This window comes from Lynx rufus, unplaced genomic scaffold (assembly GCF_022079265.1).
Source record: "Lynx rufus isolate CCGP_SWC_20201006 ecotype Redwood Valley unplaced genomic scaffold, mLynRuf1.p SCAF_2, whole genome shotgun sequence".
Lineage (NCBI taxonomy): Eukaryota > Metazoa > Chordata > Mammalia > Carnivora > Felidae > Lynx > Lynx rufus.
Window position 1 is genome coordinate 14070680 of NW_025814834.1, and position 14654 is coordinate 14085333.

The 14654-nt window shown below is 44.5% G+C and overlaps 1 non-coding gene across 1 annotated transcript; it reads left to right on the plus strand.

The window, feature by feature from the left end:
• The first annotated feature begins 13674 nt into the window (after window positions 1–13674).
• On the plus strand, window positions 13675–13826 carry LOC124516659 (U12 minor spliceosomal RNA). Its single transcript, XR_006963084.1, has one exon. It is a non-coding gene; the product is annotated as a U12 minor spliceosomal RNA (small nuclear RNA).
• The last annotated feature ends 828 nt before the right edge of the window (window positions 13827–14654 follow it).

Consider the following 14654-nt stretch of genomic DNA (forward strand, 5'->3'; position numbering starts at 1 on the left):
AAAGAGGGAAAGAGAAAGTCAAATGGGTGTGTGCGTGTGTGCGTGCCTGCGGGACATTCGGGTCTTTAGAAGGATTAATAATAATCGTCCTGAGTGCACAATATGTCCGAGGTGCTAAGATTTCTTTTTTAAGTGTACAATTCAAGTCCTAAGATTTTTACGTATAGTCACTCATTTAATTCTCACAACGACCCCGTGAGAGAGGTACTATTATTATCTCCATTTAACAAATCAGGAAACGGAAGCAAACAGAGTATAAGTAAGGGGTACAGCCAGTTGGTGGAGCCCAGGTCGGAGCACTCCAAAGTCCCGACCCCTCATTACCTCACTGGGTGTGGTCTGCCCCAAAGATGTCCAGTCCCCAGTCCCTGGAATCTATGACTGTTACTGCACGTGGCGAAAGGGTCTGTGCAGCTGTAATTAGGTTGGGGTCCTGAGAGGGGGAGATTATTCTGGATTGTCCGGGTGGACCCTAAATGCAATCACAAGCGTCCCTTACGAGAGGGAGGCACAAGGAGACTTGACCACGGGGGAGGCAGAAAGTGGCATGACAATGGAGACCAGGTGAAGTAATGTGAGGAAGGAGTCGGGAACCAAGGAGTGCAGGCACCTTCCAGAAGGTACAAAGGCAATTAAACGGACTCTCCCCTCGTGCCCCCCAGGAGGAGCCAACCTTGCCAATGTCTCGGTTCTAGCCCTGTCATACCCATTTTGGACTCTGGCCACTGGAATTGTAAGATAATACATTTGTGTTGTTTTAAGTCACTGTGTTTGTGGAAATTTGTTATAGCAGCCATAGGAAACTAATACACCATAGTCCTCGACTCTTTTCATAGAAACACATAGAGATGATGTCCTCTGGGGAGACATGGGTTTATACACATGCTTACGTTTCGACCCCAACAGCTCCCACGAAATTAAGTAGAGTATGTGTGTGTGTGTATGTGTGTGTGTGTGTGTGTGTGTGAGGGCAAGGCAAAATAAACATGTGTAAGTCTGTGATTCAGCAATAGATAAATATAAAGTTCACAGATAAAAATAGATATAGAATAAAATTTATTGTTAAAGAAAATGTTAATATTATAAATCTAATACACTCTTTTAATCCTTATTACTCGGACTCCACAAAGAATATTAACAAGTAGGTAGTACTGAAGAATAAACCTTATTTGATTCATACCCAGTGTTAATGGAGGTAGGAAGGTACATTTCTCCTTTACGAATATAAGCGGGGGTCACATCGTATGGTACACAGGTGTTGTGTGTTTGTTAGGACAGATCCCCGGGGGCAGCCCTGAGAGTTGAGAGCGAAGGTACCATGGGTCTCATTCACTGGGGGCACCAGATGAGTTAGCAGGGACCTCAGGAGTATTGGCATGGGTGCAGAAGGAAGGGGTCAATGGATGGAGAGTCATGTCCTGTCAGGGTTATTTTGACCTCAAAGGGGTGAAGACAGCACTCGGGAAAAGGCAGGAAGAACACTTAGTGTTGGGAGTGAGCCTCAAGAAGAAGTCTTAGTGGGCCACCTGGAGATCCTATTCTGGAAATCTCCGTGGTCATCTTATGTGAGATGTAGGTGGTTTCCCGACATCACGGGACAGGTGGATGCTTGGCTGATACAAATGTTAAGTGAATGCTCACACCTGCGTACTCTTTTATTTACCATAAAAATCACCCTTAAGTGAAAAGAGAGATAACCTAAGGAAGCAGTCAAATGATATAACAGAAGGGTTTAAAAAATTTTTTTTCTAAATCCTTCTGCTAATTTTCATTGCTAGATAAACTTCCTGCTGAACCGATAGGCCATCTACGAAGTTGTCACTAGGCCTGGTGAGTTGATAACCAAATACGAGTTGCTCACGTATATAATTGAGTTTTCCATGTATAAACAAGTTCTGACGCTTTATTTCTGTCTTAGAAGGAGTTGCATGCAGTAAAGAGTCATAATCTGCTTTGTAGCAACATAAAAATCTTGTCAGGTAACCTTGGTGTACTTGAATTAATCAAGAAAGTGCTCGTCTTTTTTTTTTTTTTTAACTTGAATTCAAGTTAGTTAACATACGGTGTAGTACTGGTTTCGGGGGTAGAATTTAGCGATGCATCATTTCCATATAACACCCAGTGCTCATCCCAACAAGAGTCCTCCTTAATGCCCATCCCCCATTTAGCCCACCCCCCTCCCGTCCCTCCAGCAACCCTCAGTTTGTTCTCTGTATTTGAGAGTCTTTTATGCTCTGCCTTCCTCTCTGTTTTTATCTTATTTTCCCTTCCCTTCCCCTATGTTCATCTGTTTAGTTCTTAAATTGTGTGAGTCTTCGTTAAAGAGTGGTTTTTAAGTCTAGCCATGGTCACGTTAGCATTGAAAAGGCTGCATGGAATCAAGAAATGTGGAATACGTAAGGGAAAATAAGAATGTTGGATTCCATCCACAATGGCAATCTCGTTCTAGAATAAACCTTCACGTTTACAGCTCTCTCATGATTTCCTGGTGCCTCTATAATTGCAGTGACTGTGGTCTGTCCTGTGATTTCTGTTATTTCTGTTACACTCGTATCTGGTTCCTCTAAGCGGTGGTGAAATCAGGAAAGCCAAAGATTGTCCGAAATTGTATGCCCCAAATCACACAATAGGGTGTTTATTTCACAATAGATATTAAATAGTAATTCTATGCATTTTATTGGCAATTGTGTCTATAGGGAGAATTTTATTCTAACAGCATTGAAAATCATCACTATTTCAAGGCTGCCTTGAACTGTGTTAAAATGGTATATTTTTTAAAAAGTTTATTCTGAGAGAGAGAGAGAAAGATTGGGAGGGGCAGAGACAGAGGGAGAGAGAGAGAATCCCAAGCAGGCTCTCCCCTGTCAGCGCAGAGCCTGATGGCGGGGCTCGAACTCACGAGCCATGAGATCATGACCTGAGCCCAAACCAGGAGTCAGACTCTCAACCGACTGAACCACCCAGGCGCCCCTATAATATTTGCAATATAGGCTTTATTATCATCAGGGGATGCCTGCTACTGAATAGTTTGTTACTCACAGTCCCCAAGAGGAGGGGACATGCCGGGCAACTGAGGGCCACGTGGCGACGCACCAGAGTCGGTCAGGAGGCAGAAAGAGCCCTGGAAAACGTGAGCGGGAGCCTTTCCTGTTGTCTCTCTGGGAAGGAACGGGCAGGGCAGGGTGTGCAGATTTCGGACTGGCAAGTTTGAATGATTTCGGCAGGCTGCATCCAGCTGTCTGGTACCTGTCTCTGGGGTAAATAGGGCCGCGGGGGCCGGGTGGGGGGAACAGAACCCCCTTCGAGCCAGCAAGGAGGTAGTTGGGATGTGGGCTCTGGGCCGGTTGGTTTGCATGTGCAAGGCATGCTCTCAAGGGAGTCTTTACCTCTAGGAATCGGCTGACCCTGGAGAGGCGCAGTCTCTCCAGGGTCAGCAAGGCCCCCGATGTCAAGGCGTCAGAATAAAAAGACTCGCTTAATACGTTTGGAGGAACCACTGCCAGAAATACAGAACCGTAAGAACGTGAACGGCGGACACGTTTTGCGCTTGGCCCGTGCCACAGGCTTTGCGTGTTCGAACTCAGAGCCTTCAGACCCGCTGCTGTTTTAGCTAGGTTAGTCACGGGCCTGGGAACGTTCATTCTGCCGGTCAATTTCTGAATTAGGATCACCAACGAATCTGGCTCCCCAGAACCACAAAAGGGCCTGGTACTTTTTTAAGGGAGGTGGCGTGGGGCACTTAAAAGAACACAGCAGTGCTAGAGAGAATGAGCTTGGTGAGAAGGTGGGTGCAGAATGGTTTATAGATTCTTCTCGTCGGAGGGAATAATGAAAGATTGTGCACTGAATGAATAAAAAGTACCTGCACACAACATTTCATCGAGCTGAAAGACACATGTACTCTGTTTTCGTTGAAATTTTTTTTAAGGGTGCCCGAGTGGCTCAGTCGGTTGGGCGTCCAACTTCGGCTCAGGTCATGATCTCATGATTCGTGGGTTCGAGCCCCACGTCGGGCTCTGTGCTGACAGCTCGGAGCCTGGAGCCTGCTTCGGATTCTGTGTCTCCTTCTCTCTCTGCCCCTCCCCTGCTCGTGCTTTGTCTCACTCTGTTTCTCAAAAATAAATAAATGTAAAACAAATTAAAAAAAAATAAAAATTTTTATTTATTTATTTATTTTTTTTTCAACGTTTATTTATTTTTGGGACAGAGAGAGACAGAGCATGAACGGGGGAGGGGCAGAGAGAGAGGGAGACACAGCATCGGAAACCAGGCTCCAGGCTCTGAGCCATCAGCCCAGAGCCCGACGCGGGGCTCGAACTCACGGACCGCAAGATCGTGACCTGGCTGAAGTCGGACGCTTAACCGACTGCGCCACCCAGGCGCCCCAAAATAAAAATTTTTTAAATGTTTCTTAATTTTTGAGAGAGGGAGAGAGAGAAAGACAGAATGCTAGTGGGGCAGGGGCCGAGAGAGGGCGAGACACAGAATCCCAAGCAGGCTCCCGGCTCTGAGCTGGCAGCACAGAGCCCGAGGCGAGGCTCGAACGCACAAGCTGTGACACCGTGACCTGAGCCGAAGTCAGACACTCAACCGACTGAGCCCCCCAGGTGCCCCAAGAAATATACACTCTTAAAACTTATTTATTTAGTTTGACACAGAGAGAGAGAGAGAGAGAGCACAGGAGCAGAGGAGATACAAAGAAGGAAGGAGAGAGAGAGAGAATCCCAAGCAGGCTCCACACTGTCAACACAGAGCCCAACACAGGGTTCAAACTCGCAAACTGCGAGGTCATGACCTGAGCCGAAACTTAACTAACTGAGCCACCCAGGCGCCCCTACTCTTTTTTTTTTTTTTCAACGTTTATTCATTTTTGGGACAGAGAGAGACAGAGCATGAACGGGCGAGGGGCAGAGAGAGAGGGAGACACAGAATCGGAAGCAGGCTCCAGGCTCCGAGCCATCAGCCCAGAGCCCGACGCGGGGCTCGAACTCACGGACCGCGAGATCGTGACCTGAGCTGAAGTCGCACGCTTAACCGACTGAGCCACCCAGGCGCCCCGAAACCTACTTTTTAAAGATAGATGGAATTAAGGCTTGGCTTCAACAAGTGGGTGGGCTATGCCAGCATCCCCACCCAACGAGCAGGCCGGGAGCAGAAAGAGACAGGCCAGGGAGCAAGCATGAATGACGTTAAGGGAGGTGGGTAAGGAGCTACCCCCCAGAGAGAATAGGGCTGGCAGTCCCAAACCATTCTCCAAGTATGACAGCCACTTACACGTCAGGGAGGATATCCAGTGAGGGGTCAAAGAAGGGACCACATGGAGGCAGTGTGATTGGGGGGAAGACTGGGTTCAAGCGGGGCCAGCCGGCGTTCTGTCATCATCTGCAATAGGAGAGAATGAGGCTGGCTTGAAAGAAACCCTGTCGTTCTGGTAATTTGCCACCGACTGCCAATGTTAGATTATTCTTATCTAGGAAGCTTCCAGAAACCATGCCTGATTGGAGCTCTCCAAGCCCGAACAGCCCCAGACGATGCCAGGGACTCAAGATTCCATCTCGTTCTGGAAGCCTAGACTGTGTGTTGAAGTAATCCGGAAGGTCAACACTGAAGCCAAGAATCCTTTAGAGTAACGTGCGGCGAAGATTCATCCAGTTGATTCCATTTCATTGGAACAATCTTGGCCTGAACTGGGAAAACGTGTCGTGCACCCGCAATATACACCGTCACCTTTTTAACGAGTGCAAATTCCTTGAGCCTTGGCGGCATCTGTATGAAATGAGTAGGGTGCGACTGCCACCTTGTGATCAGAGACAGAAGTGTTTTTATGCTGGGAGTTGATTATGTCATGCCTCATTTAAACATCGATTAGCTTCCCTTTGGTGTCTCCTCTTTCTGCCCCTCCCTGCTCGCACTCTCTCTGTCTCTCTCAAAAATAAATAAACATTAAAAAATAAAATAAAATCATGCTAAATATTTGGTAAATCTTATCCAGAGAGAGCATTCCCAACCATTAGAAATTCAAGTAAGCAAAATATTACTGGCAGGAAAACTTCACATTGGTTCTAAACGAACATGAACCATTTTTTATGCTTCTGAAACCAGTTCCCCACCCCCCCCAACCACCCACAATAGGAAGATCATGGATTTAAATGCTATATACCTCCTGTGCAATTTTCACTCATTTCTTTCTTGTCAGTTGCCCCTGTAATTTGTCTGCTCCTTTAATTTTTTTTTCATGTTTATTTATTTGAGAGAGAGAAGGGGACAGAGGACTTGAAGTGGGCTCCATGCTAACAGCAGAGAGCCTGGTGCCGGGCTTGAACTCATGAACCGTGAGATCAGGACCTGAGCCGAAGTTGGATGCTTAACCGACTGAGCCACCCAGGGGCTCCTAATTTGTCAGCTTCTTGAAGGCTGTCCGTGGGTGTCTTCATGAAAGTCTGTTGTCCTTATAACAGTCCTTCCTGGTCTATTATTAGCTCTGATTTGAGCCCTGTCCTCACCCTCTGTCCTTCGTCTCCAGCACCCATAACTTTTCATGTTGCTATCTAATTTTGAGCAGGAACATTCTTTGCCAAGCATGGAAGGGGTGTGCCTTTGGAGGAGGCAAATCCAGCTCTTTTTGTTTTTATTGGTTAGAAAGAAGAATCTAGGTCTCAGCAATAACTGAGATAAGTAAAGAATACACCAGGGACCTAAAATATACAAGCTACCTGGCATTTACAACAAAGAGCTGCCTAATCCCAGGAGGGCATCTGAACTGTTAGTTTGAATGGCATCCTAAGCAGCTACCTACTAGCCCTTGTCTTCTGGGGAGAAACATCAGGGACTCAGTCCAGAAATTACATCCTGAGACTCATATTAAAATGACTACCGTCAGCGCGCCTGGGTGGCGCAGTCCGTTAAGCGTCCGACTTCAGCCAGGTCACGATCTCGCGGTCCGTGAGTTCGAGCCCCGCGTCGGGCTCTGGGCTGATGGCTCGGAGCCTGGAGCCTGTTTCCGATTCTGTGTCTCCCTCTCTCTCTGCCCCTCCCCCGTTCATGCTCTGTCTCTCTCTGTCCCCAAAATAAATAAACGTTGAAAAAAAAAAAATGACTACCGTCTGTTTTCGCGTGACTCGTCGGCACTTGTGTGGGAGCAAGACTGGGACGATGGGAGTCCGTCACCTGCTCTGTGATGGTATTTGGATACCACCTTCATTAGCGCTTCCTGGGGATGTGGTATCCATGTTGCCGTCTGTCCAGCATATCCCTCCCCCAGAGCAAGGTTGATTTCTTGGGGATAGTTACTTATTTCTGGGTTAGTGCCGGGATAGCACGTCTAAGGCTCTCCCTGAAATCATACCCTCTTATTCCATATAACTACAGCCCTGAAACCTTCAGCTCTGAAAAAATGCTAGCGATTGAGTGGCCAAAAGGGAAGAATCCTTGCACCATTAAAAGCTTCCATGACCACCTTGACCTCTGAGCCTTCCCAATGACGTTTCAACTTCCCTGAAGCCCAGGGCTGAGTTCCAGCTGGTTAGGTGATGGACAACTGTCTCCACCACTGTCCAAGGAGGCTGCGAATGCCCTAAGATTTAGGTGTCCCTCAGGGGTTCTACCCAACTTTCACCTGATGCTCAGCACACGTTCACTTGTTGCCTGACAACTTTTCATGGGGTTCTTATTCTCCCGACGAAATTGGAAGATCTTTCAGAAGCAGGGGATCTTCAACTGTCTGTAGCTTGCAGGGAAGCCCTGGAAATTTCTATGGCTGCGGCATGTGTGTGCGTGTGATTAACAATCAGCTAGATAATGGCGAGTAAGAGGAGAAGGAGGAGAAGTCAGCGGGAGATAGATATCAATAGAACCAACGGAATCTGAAGAGTGACACAAAGATCCAAGGTTCGAGAGCCCTGCACTCAAGCAGGACGTGGAACCTACCGTAATCCTGGGCTAATGGTGCCGTCGTTTGTGTCTTGTTGTTTGATGTTTGGAGTCTTGGGATATCTCTCCGGAGGCAACAAAAAGTGAGGCAAGATTGCTCAGAGGCTACGAAAAAAGCCAAGGAAACTGTTCAGTGGAGAGCGGCGGGCGAAGTTTCTCTTCACCTCCCTCTCTCACCCTGGCTGCCACCCTCAAGGGCTCCCGCAGCCTGTGGAACCACAGACGGCGTCTCCTCCAGGCAGAACTAGGACAGAGGCTGCTCTCAGGCAGATTTGGCTCTTGCTGGTGGTCAAGTTCCATTTGAGCCCTTTTACTGGAACGTCTCAAGAATCACAGCAGGGGGAGGGGGAGGGGAGGGGGCCAGAGGCATCTTAAACTGCCGATATCAGGAAGCCCCAGGGGCCAGGAACAACGTGCAGATGCCTGGGGCACCTGCCTCAAAGCGGTCAGTAGTAGTTGCAGTGGGAGTGGCAATGGGGTCAACCCTGTTCCAGGGGGTGGGGGACACCAGGACCCAGCTCCTGGGTGCCTGCTGCCATTGGTGCTGCTTCTTGTCTGTTCTTCCTCCCAGAGCTTCAACCCCCGATGGATAGGTCTGCTCCGCCATCCGCTGAGAAGGATGAAAATGGCCAAGGGTTCCAGCAAGAGCTTGACCATTTGAGCAATGGCAGCGGGGCAAGACCGGTGGTGGGTAAAAGGCAACGAGCAGGGCAGGGAGCGAGAGGAGGTGACAGGTGAGAGAGGACGTATGCCTGAGGCCTCCGGGAAGGTGCCACGGAGATCCAGGAGGAATAAAAGCATGGATGGAGAAAGGAACCAGAGTGTTCTGCGTGGCTCCTCGAGGCCAGGTTCCTGAGCTCAGCAATCTGCATTTTTATCACGCTGATTTATTTTTGCTTTTGATTACGAAATATTTCAAATACACAGAAGGGTACAGAAAATGACATTGTGGCTACGCGTGTAAGAGCGCCTAACTAGAGCAGATGTCAACATGTTGTCGCCTGTCTTCCCATCCCTTCCGAGGTCTTTCTCAGCATCGGGACCTTCAATACTTGAAGGGATTGCTTGGAGACCTGTGGTAGAAGGCCAGCTAGCACACTTTTGAAACCAAATAAGCAAGCAAGTCAAAACAAACATTTGGCTTCCAAGAAGGCCGATTGTGATGGGATTCTTGTTTTTATTTCTTTTAATGTGTGTGTGTGTGTTTTTTTTTAATTTTAATTTATTTAAGGAATCTCTACTCCCAACATGGGGCTTGAACTCGTGACCTCGCTGAGATCAAGAGTCACGTGGTCTTCCGACTGAGCCAGCCAGGCGCCCCGGATTCTTGCTTTTAGTATCAAAAATATTTTAATTTCAAAAATTATTTTCAAAAATATTTTAATGATTTTTTTTATTTTAGGGAATTTCACTCCTTTATCCCCCTCTTTACACGACTGTTTCTGTTTCCTCGTGCTCTCGTGCATTTTCCTCCTTTTTATGAAGTTGCAATCATAGTTTTTCATGTAATTCTGAGTTCTATTTCCCCTCTGTCATGGCCACAAAATATTATTTCATAAACTTCCATTTTACTCTACGGTTAGCATCCACGGTAAATAGTAGTGCTTGCTGGCCATTCTGTTGAGCTTATGTGCCCAAATTTCCTTTGGGGGAAATATCATTTCCATTGGCTTTCAGTTCACTCCTCTTTCAATTCCACATTATGATCATGAAGATCTATTAGATACATAGAATCGAGCCGATCATGCTCCTAATTTCATGGCACGTAATCACCATCATTCTCTGCTGAAGCCCCCCTCTTTTATTATTTTATTTTATTTTATTTTATTTTATTTTATTTTATTTATTTTCCTGTCTTTTCACTCCTGGTCCCCAGTCTCATTCTTTTCCTTGCCTCTGGTAGATTCACTATATGCTTTCCTAAATGACTTTCAGTAAGTTTCTTTATATGTGTGTCCATGACAAACATATAGTATTGCTTTCTGTTTTAGAAAATGTACTTAAAAGGTATTGTGCCCCAAATCAATTCTGTTTCTTACTTTCTTTTTCCCGCCAGCCCATAGTTTTGAGATCAGTCCATGTTGCCGTATGTACAGCCGACTCCCTCCTTCCCCTGTGCTTTGTTCTGCTATCTACTGTATGTGTGGGGCGCGTTTTCCTTAACTTTACTTTCACATTTTTTTAACGTTCACTCATTTTTGAGGGACAGAGAGAGACAGAGCGTGAGTGGGGGAAGGGCAGAGAGAGAGGGAGACACAGAATCCGAAGTAGACTACAGGCTCTGAGCCATCAGCACAGAGCCTGATGCAGGGCTCAAACCTACAAACAGTGAGATCATGACCTGAGCTGAAGTCGAACGCTTAACTGAATGAGCCACCCAGGCGCCCCTTTACTTTCACAGTTTTTGATGGACAAATTCATGGTTTCTGACTTCTGGAACCCCCAACGCTGTACTCAACACACTACTATATGGTCTCTTGGGCATCTGAGAGAGAATATTTGGGGGATATAGACTCAGGAGTAGAAAAACTGTGTCTGAGGGTAATGGTGTGCTCAGTTTTACAAAATCCTGCCAAATTGCTCTCCAAATGAGCACACAAGCTATGGTTCCATGAGCAGTGCACGAGAGTTTGTGTTTTTCTACATCCTCACCAACAAATGATTTTATCAAAGTTCTGAAACTTTTGACAATCCGATGGGTTAAAATAGTATTTCAGGGTTGTTTACCTTTGCGTTTCTCTGATGCTAGTGAGGGGTCAGTTTTCTTCTGTGAATTGCATAGAATTCAAGTCCATTTTCCTACTGGGTGTCCTATCTTTTCTATCCTCTCAATTGTAGGAGCTCCACTGACATGCTAAAAGTGTGAAACTTGCCTGATCCTTTTCTAGTCACATTAAAAATGAACTGTGAACAATTTACCTATGTCCGGAAAAACTGACCCATAATGTCAAGTATTTGTTACCGTAACATCGCCTGTCAATGTGAAAGCCGGAAGAAGAGAAAAGGTCACAAGAGGGGAGGCGCTCGGAGCTGCAAACACTTGAGCTTTTATTTGCAAGTGAGAAAAACTGAACTCATATTTAAGCATAAAGGAGAATTGTATTGACTCACAAAAATTCAGGGCCGTCAGACTTCAGGCAATGGTGGGATAGAGGGGTTTAAACACATCATGTTTTCATCTCTGGGTTCTGCCTTCTGCATTGATTGACCTTACTCCTGGACAGACTTCCTGGCTTGTAGCAAATGGCCCCGGGGGCCCTTCAGGCTGGTGCTTGTGTTCTCTGCAGCAAGGGGAGTGTTTTGATCCCATTAAGGGCTGAGGGGGAGTTTGTACTCAAACAAGATTACAGAGACCCTAATCAGCAAAACAAAATCAAAATGTGACTGTAGTAAAATTCATAACTCTAATAAGTTATAAATTCTTTTCTAGTCACATTAGTGACTGTGGTAAGTTACAAATTCTATATTCTATGAAGCCCAATTCTTCTTTATGCTTTACAAATTAAATTACAAGTCTTATCATCTATTTATAAGCCTAGCAAATTTCAGCAGTCGCTTTTAAGAGTGCTTGTATAAGCTAATAAAATTCCCTTAAACATTTAAACTGCGTTAATAAATTTAATATATTTAATTTCCTTTGAAGTCCTTCAAATGTCTGGTTAACAAACAAACCTTCCCAAGTTCTTAGATACTATTCTGATAAATCACGTACAATAAACTGTACATTTGGGGAATCATAAATTCTCCTAAGTGTTCTTACACTGTTCACAACAGGAGTCAACTTCTCTTGCTCCTTTCATCCTAAAAACACAAGTCTAAATCAATTACCCAAATGCCTTTTTACTTTGGAGTGACTAGATTCATCTGTTCAGTACTCAGATTCTCTTATGCATTACCAATGCTTCAAATATCCAATGAGTACAGATTGCTTTTTTTTCCATATTTAATGAGGTTGTATATAACCTGAAGTCTTGGTCAGGGCGTAAGATGGCGTAGCATGCTGGAAGTATGTTTCTCACCATCCAGACAGACAAACAGAGCCCTCTTTGATGACCGTTAAACCAAGAGAGACTTCCAGTCCATGTGTGCCAATGGGATGGCCTTAGAGCCCTCTTCTAATTATACATTATTTAATTCTGAAATGAGATTAGAGATACAAACCCCTACCCAGATGCTTTCAACATTTGATTGGGTTCAGTGAACTATTAACTTTGATTCTGTTCTGAATTCTTTACGTATCCTTCTGATTTAGCAGGACCAAAACTCTAACAATTTTTCGTAAATACATCCCATTGGATTCTGCACACCTCTAGAGTTTCGGTCAGGCTCTGTAGTCACAAATCTAAGGTCATACTAATGACATTCCACAGAAGAAAAAGCCTCTTTCCAAGTGGAACTTAACAATTGTAGATGAGAGCACTTGCTTGGTTCCGTTTGAGTCATGTGCCCACAGAAATAATTTCTGTACCGTAGGCTATGAGATATTTGGAATAGCCTATCTTGAGAAAGAGACTTTCTTTTCCTTATGTTCACATTAGGAGAAAAATGTATATTTAATACATACATTCATAATTAACTGAACATAACTATATACAAATGTGTCTATGTGTATCTTGTAGGGAGTTTTATGGTAGATAAAATCATGATACAAAAATATCTACATGTTCTTTTTTTTTAAAGGACAGATGTTGAATTTTTTCTCAGATTGTGAATTTTGACAATTGCCTTTCAGAAATCATAAAGATGATCATATTATTTTTCCATGATTTATTAAAGTGCTAAGTTAGATTTCAAAATGGTAAATTATATTAGATTCTCTAATATTGAAGCTTTCATCACTAATATGAATCCCACCTAAAATCACGTGTTATTGCTTTCCAGTCCTGACAGAATCTTCTGACTACTATTTTCTTCTATTAGATTGATAATTATAATTGAGATTCCCCTATAATTGTCTTTTCCATGCATTTTCTTTGTCAGGTTTGGGTATTATTTGTTAACTCTGATTTTCAAAAAAAAAGACAAAGAAAAAAAAGGAAGATTTTCTCCTTACTCTATGCTCTGGAACAATTTAAACTAAATTGGGACCATCTGTTCCTTAAAATGTTGATAGAATTATTTCCCTTTCATTCTCTCACTGTCTTTTCTTGCAACTTTCTCTACTTCTTCCATGATAATTGGCTTCGAAGCTCTGTGCTGTCTACACTGTCCTTTGGTAATTCTCACTTTCGGATAAAGTCATTAGTTACATACAGATTCTCAAAATTATTGGCTCAGATTTGAGCAGAGTGTTCCGTAATTTGTCAAATATCTTTGAGCCAGATCATTTTTACATCCTCCTTATGCATATGTAATTCCTACCCCTTTTACTGATTCGATCAGACCAGGGTTGATCAGCCTTGGCACCACTGATGTTTTGGGCCAAACAGGCCTCTGTCGTGGGGCCTGTCCTGGTGTTGTAGTAGAGGCCCAGGCAAGCATAACGTCCTCCTCCTTCTCCTCCAGCTTTACTCCTTCCTATCCTGGCATTGGAGTCTGTTTTGCAACAGCCCTACCTCTACCCGCCAGATACCAGTAACACCAGCTGTTACCCTGTTGCGACAACCAAAAATATCTCCAGACGTTGTCAAATGTCCCCTAGGGAAGGGGACGGGCAAAATCACCCACGTTGAGAACTCCCGGTATAGACAATCGTTTTTCTAAATTTTCAGAATTTCATTTCGTATTTAAAGAAACAACTGTTGGATCCCTTAAACTTATGAGTAGGGAAACATGATGACTTCGGATGATGCCTGAATCCTCGCTGCTTATGTGACACAAATTTTTGAGCGGGTAAAGTTTGCCTCTGGGGTGACCCGCCTGCGTTGCGGGGTGCCTTGGAGTTGGTGATCTGCCTGTCAGTCTTTAACCCTGAAAGAGTAGACTGGTATGAAGGTAATAAATGAGGTGGAGAAGGGGAAAAAAAAAGCCCTTGGATTCATTCTTTTGGTTCTATCAGTCTTTGGTCTCCTGATGTATTAATTTCTACTTTTATCTTTATTATTTTTGTTGGGCTTTCTTTGGATCTTTTTTTTTTTTCTCCCAAATACCTGGATTGGCTGCTTCATTTATTTATTACCATTCTTACCTGTTTCACTCCATGGAGTGAAGCGGGTTGCCAGGGGGTGTCTGTATCCCCAGCCCAGCCATGCACAGGGATCTTCTTGTTCCACACTAATGGTCACTGGCTCATTCACGGATGTTTCATCGCCAGGTAGAAATCTGTGTTTTGCCAGCTCTTCCCAAAGTTCCCAGTTCTCTCCATGATTTGCATTTTTAGCGTTCTCGATTTTCCTTGAGGACTGAGTTGCCATTATTATTTATTTTCCTGTGTGCATTTGGTTCATTTCAGAGTGGAAAAAAGGGCAGACTTGCCTTGGATCCACCATATAATCCAAATCCAATGTACTAATTACGTAGGGTTTGATTTGGGCAAACTATGTTGTGGGCTGCTGATTTCAACAATTACGCGCAATTCGGAGAACGGTTACTTGTCATGTCACTTGCTTAGACCAGTCCTCAGAACCATGAAACAAAGCTTTATTTTGACGCACTAAATTGCCCTACCCCTCTGCCATTAGAAATGGCAACAGACAAATCCCAGTTTGATGCATTAATGATTTAAAATAATGCTTTTCTCTCCACAGAGGCATTTCGTGAGTGATGAGTTCTATATACCTGGTGGC